Source organism: Lonchura striata, chromosome 27 (assembly GCF_046129695.1).
Source record: "Lonchura striata isolate bLonStr1 chromosome 27, bLonStr1.mat, whole genome shotgun sequence".
In the NCBI taxonomy this organism is placed as follows: Eukaryota; Metazoa; Chordata; class Aves; order Passeriformes; family Estrildidae; genus Lonchura; species Lonchura striata.
The window spans coordinates 7,699,439-7,713,771 of NC_134629.1; the positions used below are offsets into that span (position 1 = coordinate 7,699,439).

At 53.1% G+C, this 14,333-nt stretch overlaps 1 long non-coding RNA gene across 1 annotated transcript; it reads right to left on the reverse strand.

Annotated features, from left to right (window-relative positions):
- Nucleotides 1-9,175: 9,175 nt before the first annotated feature.
- Nucleotides 9,176-12,145, reverse strand: LOC144247573 (uncharacterized). The gene is made up of 3 exons (XR_013341211.1): nt 11,425-12,145; nt 11,194-11,243; nt 9,176-10,027 (listed from the first exon to the last, which is right to left on the reverse strand). It is a non-coding gene; the product is annotated as an uncharacterized LOC144247573 (long non-coding RNA).
- Nucleotides 12,146-14,333: the final 2,188 nt, after the last annotated feature.

Here is a 14,333-nt window from a genome sequence, read left to right on the forward strand (position 1 = left end):
AGGATGTGCCCAGGGGCCCCTGGCCCTGACTGCAAAAAATCCTTATATCGAAGGATGGACCCCAGACCGAAGTTGTCCCCACCTCAAACTTGTGCTGCCCTGATAGACCCAAGGGAGCCCTACAAACTGACATCAGGAACCTGGACTGCTGAGTTTTCTTTCCCAGGGAAAATGGAAAAAGGATGTGCCCAGGGGCCCCTGGCCCTGACTGCAAAGAATCCTTATATCGAAGGATGGACCCCACACCGAAGTTGTCCCCACCTCAAACTTGTGCTGCCCTGATAGACCCAAGGGAGCTCTACAAACTGACATCAGGAACCTGGACTGCTGAGTTTTCTTTCCCAGGGAAAATGGAAAAAGGATGTGCCCAGGGTTCCCTGGCCCTGGGACCCTGGCCCTGACTGCAAAGAATCCTTATATCGAAGGATGGACCCCACACCGAAGTTGTCCCCACCTCAAACTTTTGCTGCCCTGATAGACCCAAGGGAGCCCTACAAACTGACATCAGGAACCTGGACTGCTGAGTTTTCTTTCCCAGGGAAAATGGAAAAAGGATGTGCCCAGGGGCCCCTGGCCCTGACTGCAAAGAATCTTTATATCGAAGGATGGACCCCACACCGAAGTTGTCCCCACCTCAAACTTGTGCTGCCCTGATAGACCCAAGGGAGCCCTACAAACTGACATCAGGAACCTGGACTGCTGACTTTTCTTTCCCAGGGAAAATGGAAAAAGGATGTGCCCAGGGGCCCCTGGCCCTGGGCTGGGGCCTCACTGCAAAGAATCCTTATATCGAAGGATGGACCCCACACCAAAGTTGTCCCCACCTCAAACTTGTGCTGCCCTGATAGACCCAAGGGAGCCCTACAAACTGACATCAGGAACCTGGACTGCTGAGTTTTCTTTCCCAGGGAAAATGGAAAAAGGACGTGCCCAGGGGCCCCTGGCCCTGACTGCAAAGAATCCTTATATCGAAGGATGGACCCCACACCGAAGTTGTCCCCACCTCAAACTTGTGCTGCCCTGATAGACCCAAGGGAGCCCTACAAACTGACATCAGGAACCTGGACTGCTGAGTTTTCTTTCCCAGGGAAAATGGAAGAAGGATGTGCCCAGGGGCCCCTGGCCCTGGGCTGGGGCCTCACTGCAAAGAATCCTTATATCGAAGGATGGACCCCACACCCAAGTTGTCCCCACCTTAAAACTCTGCTGCCCTGATAGACCCAAGGGAGCCCTACAAACTGACATCAGGAACTTGGACTGATGAGTTTCCTTTCACAGATAAAATGGCCAAAGGTAGTGCCCAGGGGCCCCTAGCCCTGACTGCAAAAAATCCTTATATCGAAGGATGGACCCCAGACCGAAGTTGTCCCCACCTCAAACTTGTGCTGCCCTGATAGACCCAAGGGAGCCCTACAAACTGACATCAGGAACCTGGACTGCTGAGTTTTCTTTCCCAGGGAAAATGGAAAAAGGATGTGCCCAGGGGCCCCTGGCCGTGACTGCAAAGAATCCTTATATCGAAGGATGGACCCCACACCGAAGTTGTCCCCACCTCAAACTTGTGCTGCCCTGATAGACCCAAGGGAGCCCTACAAACTGACATCAGGAACCTGGACTGCTGAGTTTTCTTTCCCAGGGAAAATGGAAAAAGGATGTGCCCAGGGAACCCTGGACCTGACTGCCAAAAATTCATATAGCGAAGGATGGACCCCACACCGAAGTTGTCCCCACCTCAAACTTGTGCTGCCTTGATAGACCCAAGGGAGCCCTACAAACTGACATCAGGAACCTGGACTGCTGAGTTTTCTTTCCCAGGGAAAATGGAAAAAGGATGTGCCCAGGGGCCCCTGGCCCTGGGCTGGGGCCTCAGTGCAAAGAATCCTTATATCGAAGGATGGACCCCACACCGAAGTTGTCCCCACCTCAAACTTGTGCTGCCCTGATAGACCCAAGGGAGCCCTACAAACTGACATCAGGAAACTGGACTGCTGAGTTTTCTTTCCCAGGGAAAATGGAAAAAGGATGTGCCCAGGGGCCCCTGGCCCTGGGACCCTGGCCCTGACTGCAAAGAATCCTTATATCGAAGGATGGACCCCACACCGAAGTTGTCCCCACCTCAAACTTGTGCTGCCCTGATAGACCCAAGGGAGCCCTACAAACTGACATCAGGAACCTGGACTGCTGAGTTTTCTTTCCCAGGGAAAATGGAAAAAGGATGTGCCCAGGGGCCCCTGGCCCTGACTGCAAAAAATCCTTATATCGAAGGATGGACCCCACACCAAAGATGTCCCCACCTCAAACTTGTGCTGCCCTGATAGACCCAAGGGAGCCCTACAAACTGACATCAGGAACCTGGACTGCTGAGTTTTCTTTCCCAGGGAAAATGGAAAAAGGTTGTGCCCAGGGGCCCCTGGCCCTGGGACCCTGGCCCTGACTGCAAAGAATCCTTATATCGAAGGATGGACCCCACACCGAAGTTGTCCCCACCTCAAACTTGTGCTGCCCTGATAGACCCAAGGGAGCCCTACAAACTGACATCAGGAACCTGGACTGCTGAGTTTTCTTTCCCAGGGAAAATGGAAAAAGGATGTGCCCAGGGGCCCCTGGCCCTGACTGCAAAAAATCCTTATATCGAAGGATGGACCCCACACCGAAGATGTCCCCACCTCAAACTTGTGCTGCCCTCATACACCCAAGGGAGCCCTACAAACTGACATCAGGAACCTGGACTGCTGAGTTTTCTTTCCCAGGGAAAATGGAAAAAGGATGTGCCCAGGGGCCCCTGGCCCTGACTGCAAAAAATCCTTATATCGAAGGATGCACCCCACACCGAAGATGTCCCCACCTCAAACTTGTGCTGCCCTCATACACCCAAGGGAGCCCTACAAACTGACATCAGGAACCTGGACTGCTGAGTTTTCTTTCCCAGGGAAAATGGAAAAAGGATGTGCCCAGGGGCCCCTGGCCCTGACTGCAAAGAATCCTTATATTGAAGGATGGACCCCACACCGAAGTTGTCCCCACCTCAAACTTGTGCTGCCCTGATTAACCCAAGGGAGCCCTACAAACTGACATCAGGAACCTGGACTGCTGAGTTTTCTTTCCCAGGGAAAATGGAAAAAGGATGTGCCCAGGGGCCCCTGGACATGGGCTGGGGCCTCACTGCAAAGAATCCTTATATCGAAGGATGGACCCCACACCGAAGTTGTCCCCACCTCAAACTTGTGCTGCCCTGATAGACCCAAGGGAACCCTACAAACTGACATCAGGAACCTGGACTGCTGAGTTTTCTTTCCCAGGGAAAATGGAAAAAGGATGTGCCCAGGGGCCCCTGGCCCTGACTGCAAAGAATCCTTATATCGAAGGATGGACCCCACACCGAAGTTGTCCCCACCTCAAACTTGTGCTGCCCTGATAGACCCAAGGGAGCCCTACAAACTGACATCAGGAACCTGGACTGCTGAGTTTTCTTTCCCAGGGAAAATGGAAAAAGGATGTGCCCAGGGGCCCCTGGACCTGACTGCAAAGAATCTTTATATCGAAGGATGGACCCCACACCGAAGTTGGCCCCACCTCAAACTTGTGCTGCCCTGATAGACCCAAGGGAGCCCTACAAACTGACATCAGGAACCTGGATTGCTGAGTTTTCTTTCCCAGGGAAAATGGAAAAAGGATGTGCCCAGGGGCCCCTGGACATGGGCTGGGGCCTCACTGCAAAGAATCCTTATATCGAAGGATGGACCCCACACCAAAGTTGTCTCCACCTCAAACTTGTGCTGCCCTGATAGACCCAAGGGAGCCCTACAAACTGACATCAGGAACCTGGACTGCTGAGTTTTCTTTCCCAGGGAAAATGGAAAAAGGATGTGCCCAGGGGCCCATGGCCCTGACTGCAAAGAATCCTTATATCGAAGGATGGACCCCACACCGAAGTTGTCCCCACCTCAAACTTGTGCTGCCCTGATAGACCCAAGGGAGCCCTACAAACTGACATCAGGAACCTGGACTGCTGAGTTTTCTTTCCCAGGGAAAATGGAAAAAGGATGTGCCCAGGGGCCCCTGGCCCTGACTGCAAAAAATCCTTATATCGAAGGATGGACCCCACACCGAAGTTGTCCCCACCTCAAACTTGTGCTGCCTTGATAGACCCAAGGGAGCCCTACAAACTGACATCAGGAACCTGGACTGCTGAGTTTTCTTTCCCAGGGAAAATGGAAAAAGGATGTGCCCAGGGGCCCCTGGACATGGGCTGGGGCCTCACTGCAAAGAATCCTTATATCGAAGGATGGACCCCACATCGAAATTGTCCCCACCTCAAACTTGTGCTGCCCTGATAGACCCAAGGGAGCCCTACAAACTGACATCAGGAACCTGGACTGCTGAGTTTTCTTTCCCAGGGAAAATGGAAAAAGGATGTGCCCAGGGGCCCCTGGCCCTGACTGCAAAGAATCCTTATGACGAAGGATGGACCCCACACCGAAGTTGTCCCCACCTCAAACTTGTGCTGCCCTGATAGACCCAAGGGAGCCCTACAAACTGACATCAGGAACCTGGATTGCTGAGTTTTCTTTCCCAGGGAAAATGAAAAAGGATGTGCCCAGGGGCCCCTGGACATGGGCTGGGGCCTCACTGCAAAGAATCCTTATATCGAAGGATGGACCCCACACCGAAGATGTCCCCACCTCAAACTTGTGCTGCCCTGATAGACCCAAGGGAGCCCTACAAACTGACATCAGGAACCTGGACTGCTGAGTTTTCTTTCCCAGGGAAAATGGAAAAAGGATGTGCCCAGGGGCCCCTGGCCCTGACTGCAAAAAATCCTTATATCGATGGATGGACCCCACACCGAAGTTGTCCCCACCTCAAACTTGTGCTGCCCTGATAGACCCAAGGGAGCCCTACAAACTGACATCAGGAACCTGGACTGCTGAGTTTTCTTTCCCAGGGAAAATGGAAAAAGGATGTGCCCAGGGGTCCCTGGCCCTGACTGCAAAAAATCCTTATATCGAAGGATGGACCCCACACCGAAGTTGTCCCCACCTCAAACTTGTGCTGCCCTGATAGACCCAAGGGAGCCCTACAAACTGACATCAGGAACCTGGATTGCTGAGTTTTCTTTCCCAGGGAAAATGGAAAAAGGATGTGCCCAGGGGCCCCTGGACATGGGTTGGGGCCTCACTGCAAATAATCCTTATATCGATGGATGGACCCCACACCGAAGTTGTCCCCACCTCAAACTTGTGCTGCCCTGATAGACCCAAGGGAGCCCTACAGACTGACATCAGGAACCTGGACTGCTGAGTTTACTTTTTCCCAGGGAAAATGGAAAAAGGATGTGCCATGGGGCCCCTGGCCCCTGGCTGGGGCCTCACTGCAAAGAATCCTTATATCGAAGGATGGACCCCACACCGAAGTTGTCCCCACCTCAAACTTGTGCTGCCCTGATAGACCCAAGGGAGCCCTACAAACTGACATCAGGAACTTGGACTGATGAGTTTCCTTTCACAGATAAAATGGCCAAAGGTTGTGCCCAGGGGCCCCTAGCCCTGACTGCAAAAAATCCTTAGATCGAAGGATGGAGCCCACACCGAAGTTGTCCCCTCCTCAAACTTGTGCTGCCCTGATAGACCCAAGGGAGCCCTACAAACTGACATCAGGAACCTGGACTGCTGAGTTTTCTTTCCCAGGGAAAATGGAAAAAGGATGTGCCCAGGGGCCCCTGGCCCTGACTGCAAAGAATCCTTATATCGAAGGATGGACCCCACACCGAAGTTGTCCCCACCTCAAACTAGTGCTGCCCTGATAGACCCAAGGGAACCCTACAAACTGACATCAGGAACCTGGACTGCTGACTTTTCTTTCCCAGGGAAAATGGCCAAAGGATGTGCCCAGGGGCCCCTGGCCCTGGGCTGGGGCCTCACTGCAAAGAATCCTTATATCGAAGGATGGACCCCACACCGAAGTTGTCCCCACCTCAAACTTGTGCTGCCCTGATAGACCCAAGGGAGCCCTACAAACTGACATCAGGAACCTGGACTGCTGAGTTTTCTTTCCCAGGGAAAATGGAAAAAGGATGTGCCCAGGGGCCTCACTGCAAAGAATCCTTATATCGAAGGATGGACCCCAGACCGAAGTTGTCCCCACGTCAAACTTGTGCTGCCCTGATACACCCAAGGGAGCCCTACAAACTGACATCAGGAACCTGGACTGCTGAGTTTTCTTTCCCAGGGAAAATGGAAAAAGGATGTGCCCAGGGGCCCCTGGCCCTGACAGCAAAAAATCCTTATATCGAAGGATGGACCCCACACCGAAGTTGTCCCCACCTCAAACTTGTGCTGCCCTGATAGACCCAAGGGAGCCCTACAAACTGACATCAGGAACCTGGACTGCTGAGTTTTCTTTCCCAGGGAAAATGGAAAAAGGATGTGCCCAGGGGCCCCTGGCCCTGACTGCAAAAAATCCTTATATCGAAGGATGGACCCCACACCGAAGATGTCCCCACCTCAAACTTGTGCTGCCCTCATACACCCAAGGGAGCCCTACAAACTGACATCAGGAACCTGGACTGCTGAGTTTTCTTTCCCAGGGAAAATGGAAAAAGGATGTGCCCAGGGGCCCCTGGCCCTGACTGCAAAGAATCCTTATGACGAAGGATGGACCCCACACCGAAGTTGTCCCCACCTCAAACTTGTGCTGCCCTGATAGACCCAAGGGAGCCCTACAAACTGACATCAGGAACCTGGACTGCTGAGTTTTCTTTCCCAGGGAAAATGGAAAAAGGATGTGCCCAGGGGGCCCTGGACATGGGCTGGGGCCTCACTGCAAAGAATCCTTATATCGAAGGATGGACCCCACACCGAAGATGTCCCCACCTCAAACTTGTGCTGCCCTGATAGACCCAAGGGAGCCCTACAAACTGACATCAGGAACCTGGACTGCTGAGTTTTCTTTCCCAGGGAAAATGGAAAAAGGATGTGCCCAGGGGCCCCTGGCCCTGACTGCAAAAAATCCTTATATCGATGGATGGACCCCACACCGAAGTTGTCCCCACCTCAAACTTGTGCTGCCCTGATAGACCCAAGGGAGCCCTACAAACTGACATCAGGAACCTGGACTGCTGAGTTTTCTTTCCCAGGGAAAATGGAAAAAGGATGTGCCCAGGGGCCCCTGGCCCCTGGCTGGGGCCTCACTGCAAAGAATCCTTATATCGAAGGATGGACCCCACACCGAAGTTGTCCCCACCTCAAACTTGTGCTGCCCTGATAGACCCAAGGGAGCCCTACAAACTGACATCAGGAACTTGGACTGATGAGTTTCCTTTCACAGATAAAATGGCCAAAGGTTGTGCCCAGGGGCCCCTAGCCCTGACTGCAAAAAATCCTTAGATCGAAGGATGGACCCCACACCGAAGTTGTCCCCACCTCAAACTTGTGCTGCCCTGATAGACCCAAGGGAGCCCTACAAACTGACATCAGGAACCTGGACTGCTGAGTTTTCTTTCCCAGGGAAAATGGAAAAAGGATGTGCCCAGGGGCCCCTGGCCCTGACTGCAAAGAATCCTTATATCGAAGGATGGACCCCACACCGAAGTTGTCCCCACCTCAAACTAGTGCTGCCCTGATAGACCCAAGGGAACCCTACAAACTGACATCAGGAACCTGGACTGCTGACTTTTCTTTCCCAGGGAAAATGGCCAAAGGATGTGCCCAGGGGCCCCTGGCCCTGGGCTGGGGCCTCACTGCAAAGAATCCTTATATCGAAGGATGGACCCCACACCGAAGTTGTCCCCACCTCAAACTTGTGCTGCCCTGATAGACCCAAGGGAGCCCTACAAACTGACATCAGGAACCTGGACTGCTGAGTTTTCTTTCCCAGGGAAAATGGAAAAAGGATGTGCCCAGGGGCCTCACTGCAAAGAATCCTTATATCGAAGGATGGACCCCAGACCGAAGTTGTCCCCACGTCAAACTTGTGCTGCCCTGATAGACCCAAGGGAGCCCTACAAACTGACATCAGGAACCTGGACTGCTGAGTTTTCTTTCCCAGGGAAAATGGAAAAAGGATGTGCCCAGGGGCCCCTGACTGCAAAAAATCCTTATATCGAAGGATGGACCCCACACCGAAGATGTCCCCACCTCAAACTTGTGCTGCCCTGATAGACCCAAGGGAGCCCTACAAACTGACATCAGGAACCTGGACTGCTGAGTTTTCTTTCCCAGGGAAAATGGAAAAAGGATGTGCCCAGGGGCCCCTGGCCCTGACAGCAAAAAATCCTTATATCGAAGGATGGACCCCACACCGAAGTTGTCCCCACCTCAAACTTGTGCTGCCCTGATAGACCCAAGGGAGCCCTACAAACTGACATCAGGAACCTGGACTGCTGAGTTTTCTTTCCCAGGGAAAATGGAAAAAGGATGTGCCCAGGGGCCCCTGGCGCTGGGCTGGGGCCTCACTGCAAAGAATCCTTATATCGAAGGATGGACCCCACACCGAAGTTGTCCCCACCTCAAACTTGTGCTGCCCTGATAGACCCAAGGGAGCCCTACAAACTGACATCAGGAACCTGGACTGCTGAGTTTTCTTTCCCAGGGAAAATGGAAAAAGGATGTGCCCAGGGGCCCCACGCCCTGACTGCAAAAAATCCTTATATCGAAGGATGGACCCCAAACCGAAGTTGTCCCCACCTCAAACTTGTGCTGCCCTGATAGACCCAAGGGAGCCCTACAAACTGACATCAGGAACCTGGACTGCTGAGTTTTCTTTCCCAGGGAAAATGGAAAAAGGATGTGCCCAGGGGCCCCTGGCGCTGGGCTGGGAACGGACTGCAAAGAATCCTTATATCGAAGGATGGAGCCCAGACCAAAGTTGTCCCCACCTCAAACTTGTGCTGCCCTGATAGACCCAAGGGAGCCCTACAAACTGACATCAGGAACCTGGACTGCTGAGTTTTCTTTCCCAGGGAAAATGGAAAAGGATGTGCCCAGGGGCCCCTGGCCCTGACTGCAAAGAATCCTTATATCGAAGGATGGACCCCACACCGAAGTTGTCCCCACCTCAAACTTGTGCTGCCCTGATAGACCCAAGGGAGCCCTACAAACTGACATCAGGAACCTGGACTGCTGAGTTTTCTTTGCCAGGGAAAATGGCCAAAGGATGTGCCCAGGGGCCCCTGGCCTTGGGCTGGGCCCTGACTGCAAAGAATCCTTATATCGAAGGATGGAGCCCAGACCGAAATTCTCCCCATCTTAAACTTGTGCTGCCCTGATAGACCCAAGGGAGCCCTACAAACTGACATCAGGAATCTGGGCTTCTGAATTTGCTTTCACTATGTAGATATCCCTCATTCATTGGCAGGGCCCTGCGATCCCCTTGGTTTTCAGGTCCCACGTTTCCTTTTGCTTCCTCAATGTCAAATCCTCACTGGATTTCCCTCATCTTGCATCTCCCACCCCCAAGTACTCAGGGATTTTTTTTCATGCCGAATACCTGTTTTAATCTGACAGTACAAAGCTTCGGCTTGATTTTTTCTGTGCTGGATTTCTCCTTGGGAAATCTGCCACCATATAACCCTAACCACAACCACTTTGCTTTGCTCAGAATTCACAACCTTCAGACCAGCATCATGGCACCTTACCCACTGGCCCTCCACTGGCACCTTCCCAAAGCATTCCAGTAATGCTCCACATTTTCAGTGGGCATCCTGTCTCGCCCTCATCCTGACCCTAAAAATACACCAAGGAATTCTAAAATAGCCATTAGGAAGGTATAACAATTCTCTAAAAGATGCCAGAGAAAGCCTTCAAAAATCCCCTAATAGCCCTGCAAAAAAAAAACACTCAAGGAAGCCTGCTCTGCCTCCAAACCCCTTCCTGTTGCCCTCTAGCCCACAGATGTCATCCCTACCTTTTCGCAGCGGGTCCTGTTGTCCTCTGAGGGTTCTGGCGTTGTCCTGGTGCGAGGGTCGCTGCCCTGTCCCACTGGGAGGCTTCCGGTGTGGTCTCGCTGTCAGGCTTGCTGTGCTGTGCTGCTGTTGTTAGGGGTGAAAAGGGAAAAGGCTGCTTAGGGTGAGGTTAGGGCTGGGTGAGGGGTGCTGCACCTTGTACCCTAACTTGCCTCCTAAGCTGTACGCTGTAGCCCTGATCCCCACTGGACTGTCCAGCCCTCAGACCCTCTCCCTTCACCCCTGACCCCTCCCTCAGCCCCCCAGCCCTCAGGCTCTGGCTGTCACCCTCGAACCCCCCTTTGCCCCTCAAGCCCCCTCTCCTCTGCTCCTCAGCCCCCAGCTTCTCTGTGTCACCCTCCAGCTGCCCCTGCCCCCCTCAGCATCTCTCTGTGTCACCCACTGTCCCCTCCCCTGTTCCTCCCTCAGCTCCCAGCCTCTGTCACCCTCAAGCTGTCCCTCAGCCTCTATGCCATGAAAAGACCCTAAAAAACCCACAAAAATGCCCTAAAAAAACCCTCATCTTCAAAATGTCTTAAAACCCCGACAAAAACATGAAAATAGCCTCAGAATGCCCTTAAAATACAATAAAAATACTCTACTTTAAAAAGCCCCTAAAACACCCCTAAAAACCCCCAAAGAACGTTTAAAAAATATCTCTAAATATTCCTAGAAGAGCTCTAAAAATAGCCCCAAAATCCTTAAAACACATTGATGAGACCCTAAAGAAACACCGCAGCGAGGGAGGCTGGAAGATGCGAAGCCGCGCTCCCGGCCCCGGGCGCAGCGTGGCTCCGGCAGGAAAGCGGCTCCTCCGGCAGGAAGAGGCGGCGCCAGGCCAGGAGACCCCCGCCCGCTGCCCCCGGCCCGGCGGGGCCGGCACCGGGCCCGGGGGGCCCCGGCGGCACCCGAGCCCCGCGCCCGGAGCGGACAAAGCGGCAGCACCGGCGCGGCGCCCGCGCCGCCTCCCCCGCCCGCCGGCCCGGCCAAAGCTCCGCTCGGCTCCGCACGGCTCGCACCGGCGCGGCTCCGGCGGGCCCGCGGCAGCCCAGCCGCGCCCAGCTCCCCTTCCGCCCCGGCCAGCCCCGGCACTGCCGGCAGGGCTCCGCGCCGGACCCTTCGCTGCCGGGCCGGGGGCAGAAGAAGCGCCCCGAATGCAGCAGCACAGCCCGATCCCCGCCCTGCCAGCGCTGCCACGGCTGCAGCTCCCTTCCTCTGAAGCCCCGACACTGATGCCACGCTCCGGCGCTCACCTCACCCTAACAAGGGAAAAGAAATGTAGGCTTCCCTTCAATCGTGTCCCCTAGAAGAGAAGAAAAGAAGCAGCTTTCCTCAAATGATGGCAAAAGGGAGAATTTTACCTCAATCCAAACCCCTTAAAAGGTGGGACCACAGGACTGCCCCCTCCAATTCAACCCCAGGATGACGAAATTTCAAAGGGAAAGGAGAAAAGTCCCCGCTATAAAGGCACAGCACCGGCTCACCTGCTTGGCTGCTGCTTCTCGGCACAAAGGTTTGTCCCTGGGCTCCTCCTTTGAGCAATGCTCCACGTATCCAAGTGTGTATCCAGGTGATCCCCCGGACCCTGTCCAAAGCGCCCACCGTCCTTCCAGGAGACAGCCCCGCGAGCCCCCCACAAACTCCTCTTCTCCAGCAGCTCTGTGCAAAACCCGGCTGAGGCAAAGCCTCACCCTTAAATAACCTCCCCCCGGCAGGACACGCCCCTCCTCCTCATCAACTTAACAGCTCGCACCTGCTGCTGTTGCCACTCTCCAACAGCGTCTCTTGGTCTCTCCCTCTCCAGCACACAGCCCACTTCTCACAGCCACAGATCCAACAGAAATCTGCTACAGGTGTTGGCTTTTCTTAATCCACCTGGTTACATGATTAAAACACATACATGCATTGATGGTCATTGAGAGAAAGCTTTCCCCTGGAGAAAACAGTCCTTTTGCCGGCACACTTTGATACACCTTCGGAAAAAGCAGAATCTGCACCAACTCCTAAGACCCCTGCCGAGGAACCCAGCCCTGCCTGGGACACCCAAAGCAGCAGACCTTGAAAAAGGAGGGGAAAAGTCAAGCTTGGAGTGGAAAAAGAGGATAGAACTACAGCAGCCTTTAAAAATGCCTGCACAGAGCAATAGTGGGAACCAGACACATTTATTCTTTCCTTGCTTTCTGTGATGACATAAATAGGAAGTAAGAACACATTAAACAAAAGGCAGAGCTAGGATTTTACAGGTCTTCATTTTGGCAGGCTGCATGACAAACACCTCTTCCAGGACTGCGATGCCTTTTGGGGAATGGCAGAGAACGGAGGCAAAAGGTGCCGGGAGCCCTTTCTGTTCCCTTCAGCCCCTGCAGCCCCTCCGGTGCTTTCAGGGCACTCTCTTGGTTCGTTCCTAGAGAAAAAGGCTAGGGCATGATTTTCAAAACTACTGCCCGTCCCCAGTCAGAGTTTCCTACATTCCTGGGTACAAATGAGTGGATGGAGGGAGTGGATGGATGCTGTCCAGCAGTGTCCCCAGGGGCATCTGGAGTGTTCACACTGCTGAGCTGAGAAAAACTCACCAAACCCAGCCCAGGGGCCTGTGATCCTCCACCCACCCGGGGGAACTCCGGTCGCTGTAAACAGAGGCCACAGCGCACACCAGGCTCTGCTGTGCCCGGTGAGGAGTCTCTGTATGAGCCCTGAGCCCTGGCATCGCCTCCCAAACACCACAGAGACCTCTTGTGCCATCAGAGAAAAGCCCTGGAGCAAACGTGTGTCCCCAGCACGATCAACAAGAGATGCAGAATTACCTCCTCAATAAAAACACTGTTTCTGATGGAAATGTTACCTCTGTCAACTGTGAGGATTTTATAGGAATACTGGCTCAAGAATTCAGTGACTTCAGGGATTCCATACCACAGGTTCCTGGGACTGCTTGGGCATCCAGAGCCTATAGTATTGGTTAAACTGGTAGAGCTGAGGATACTTATCAGCTTTGTCACAGAGCTGGAACGTCACGCAGGGAGCAAGGGGTTCTCTCGGAGAGTGCAGGAGGCCAGTGAAAACAGCACCAAGGTCCTCCACGACGTCTGCTCCTAGAAAAGCCAAATAAATTAAACTATTGACATGAGCACGGACACTGGGGCAACCTTCCTTACTTTGGGCCTTGCCAGCAGCCCACAGAGCCTCACGCAGAAAAGAACTGATCGAGATCAAAAAGTGTTCCTAGTGACCTAGACAGGTGCTCCTGGCCGCTGAGGTACCTGAAAAACCCTCCAGACATCATCAGCTCTTGCTTAAGCAAATAATCCACCTTCACCGTGTTGTGCCAAAAACACGCCCGGCCCTTAACAGGGAGAGACCCTGCCAGGCACCGCCTCAGAGAAGAACCGAGCTGTACTGGGGGGACACACCCAGCCAACGTGTACGAGTTAAACAGAATTTTCTCTCAGAACTGGGACTTTCAGCACCCCCCAGGTGCTACTCGACTGCCACATACACACAGAGGGCTTTGTGAGGTGCTCTGGGGTTGGCCAGTCCTGCTCCAAGCCCTGCTGATGCCCCGGTGGTTTTAAGGATGTCCTCAAGGAGGTGGTAGAACCTCACAGTGTTTGCCCCTGGAGCTTAATTTCTGAAGTTTTCCTTGGGAAATGCACCCACTTCCTACTTAACAAGGCAGTCCCCTCTCCCTGCTCTCAGGAAGAGCTGCCCACAGGCACGGGAACCACCTTCCTCTCCTGATCGCCACGCTCTGCCCTTAAAACGCTGTTACTGAGGCCAGCTACTTCCAGACCAAGACTGTCCATGCAGGGACAGTGTCCCTTCTCTTCAGGGTCAGGGAAAAAGGGCAGAAGCACCTACAGAGCTTCAATGGCCCTCCTGAGCACAAAGCACCGTGAATCTGCACCTCCTGCTGCTTGCAGGGAAGATAATAAAATTCCTCAAGGTAAAAAATGATAAATGGTAAAAAATTATTACAAGAGGGTAGAAGTGATGCTGCTTTCACTCCACTGCTAGAAATGACACATAAAACATAAAAAAAAACCCTGTACCTGTTCCATTTTCAGACTGAAACAACAGCATATTCCTGGCTGCTCATGCAGCAGGGACAACAGCACTGAAGGGAAATGTTTGGATAATCATGTCTTCATTTAAAGAGAACTCAATTCCTTCATCTAAGCCATCACTGCCCTCCATCAGAACAGCCAGCACATCCACGACATCTAATAAGCGAAGGAAAAAATGTAAGCAGAGGATCCAGACTTACTGGGAAAACAACAGAGGTAGAATGCAACATTCCAGGAACACAAGGTAGCTTTTTAGTCACAAAAAAAAAGAAAGAAAAAAAAAACACCCAAAAAAAACTAAAAAAAAAACCCACCAAAAAACAAAAAACCCC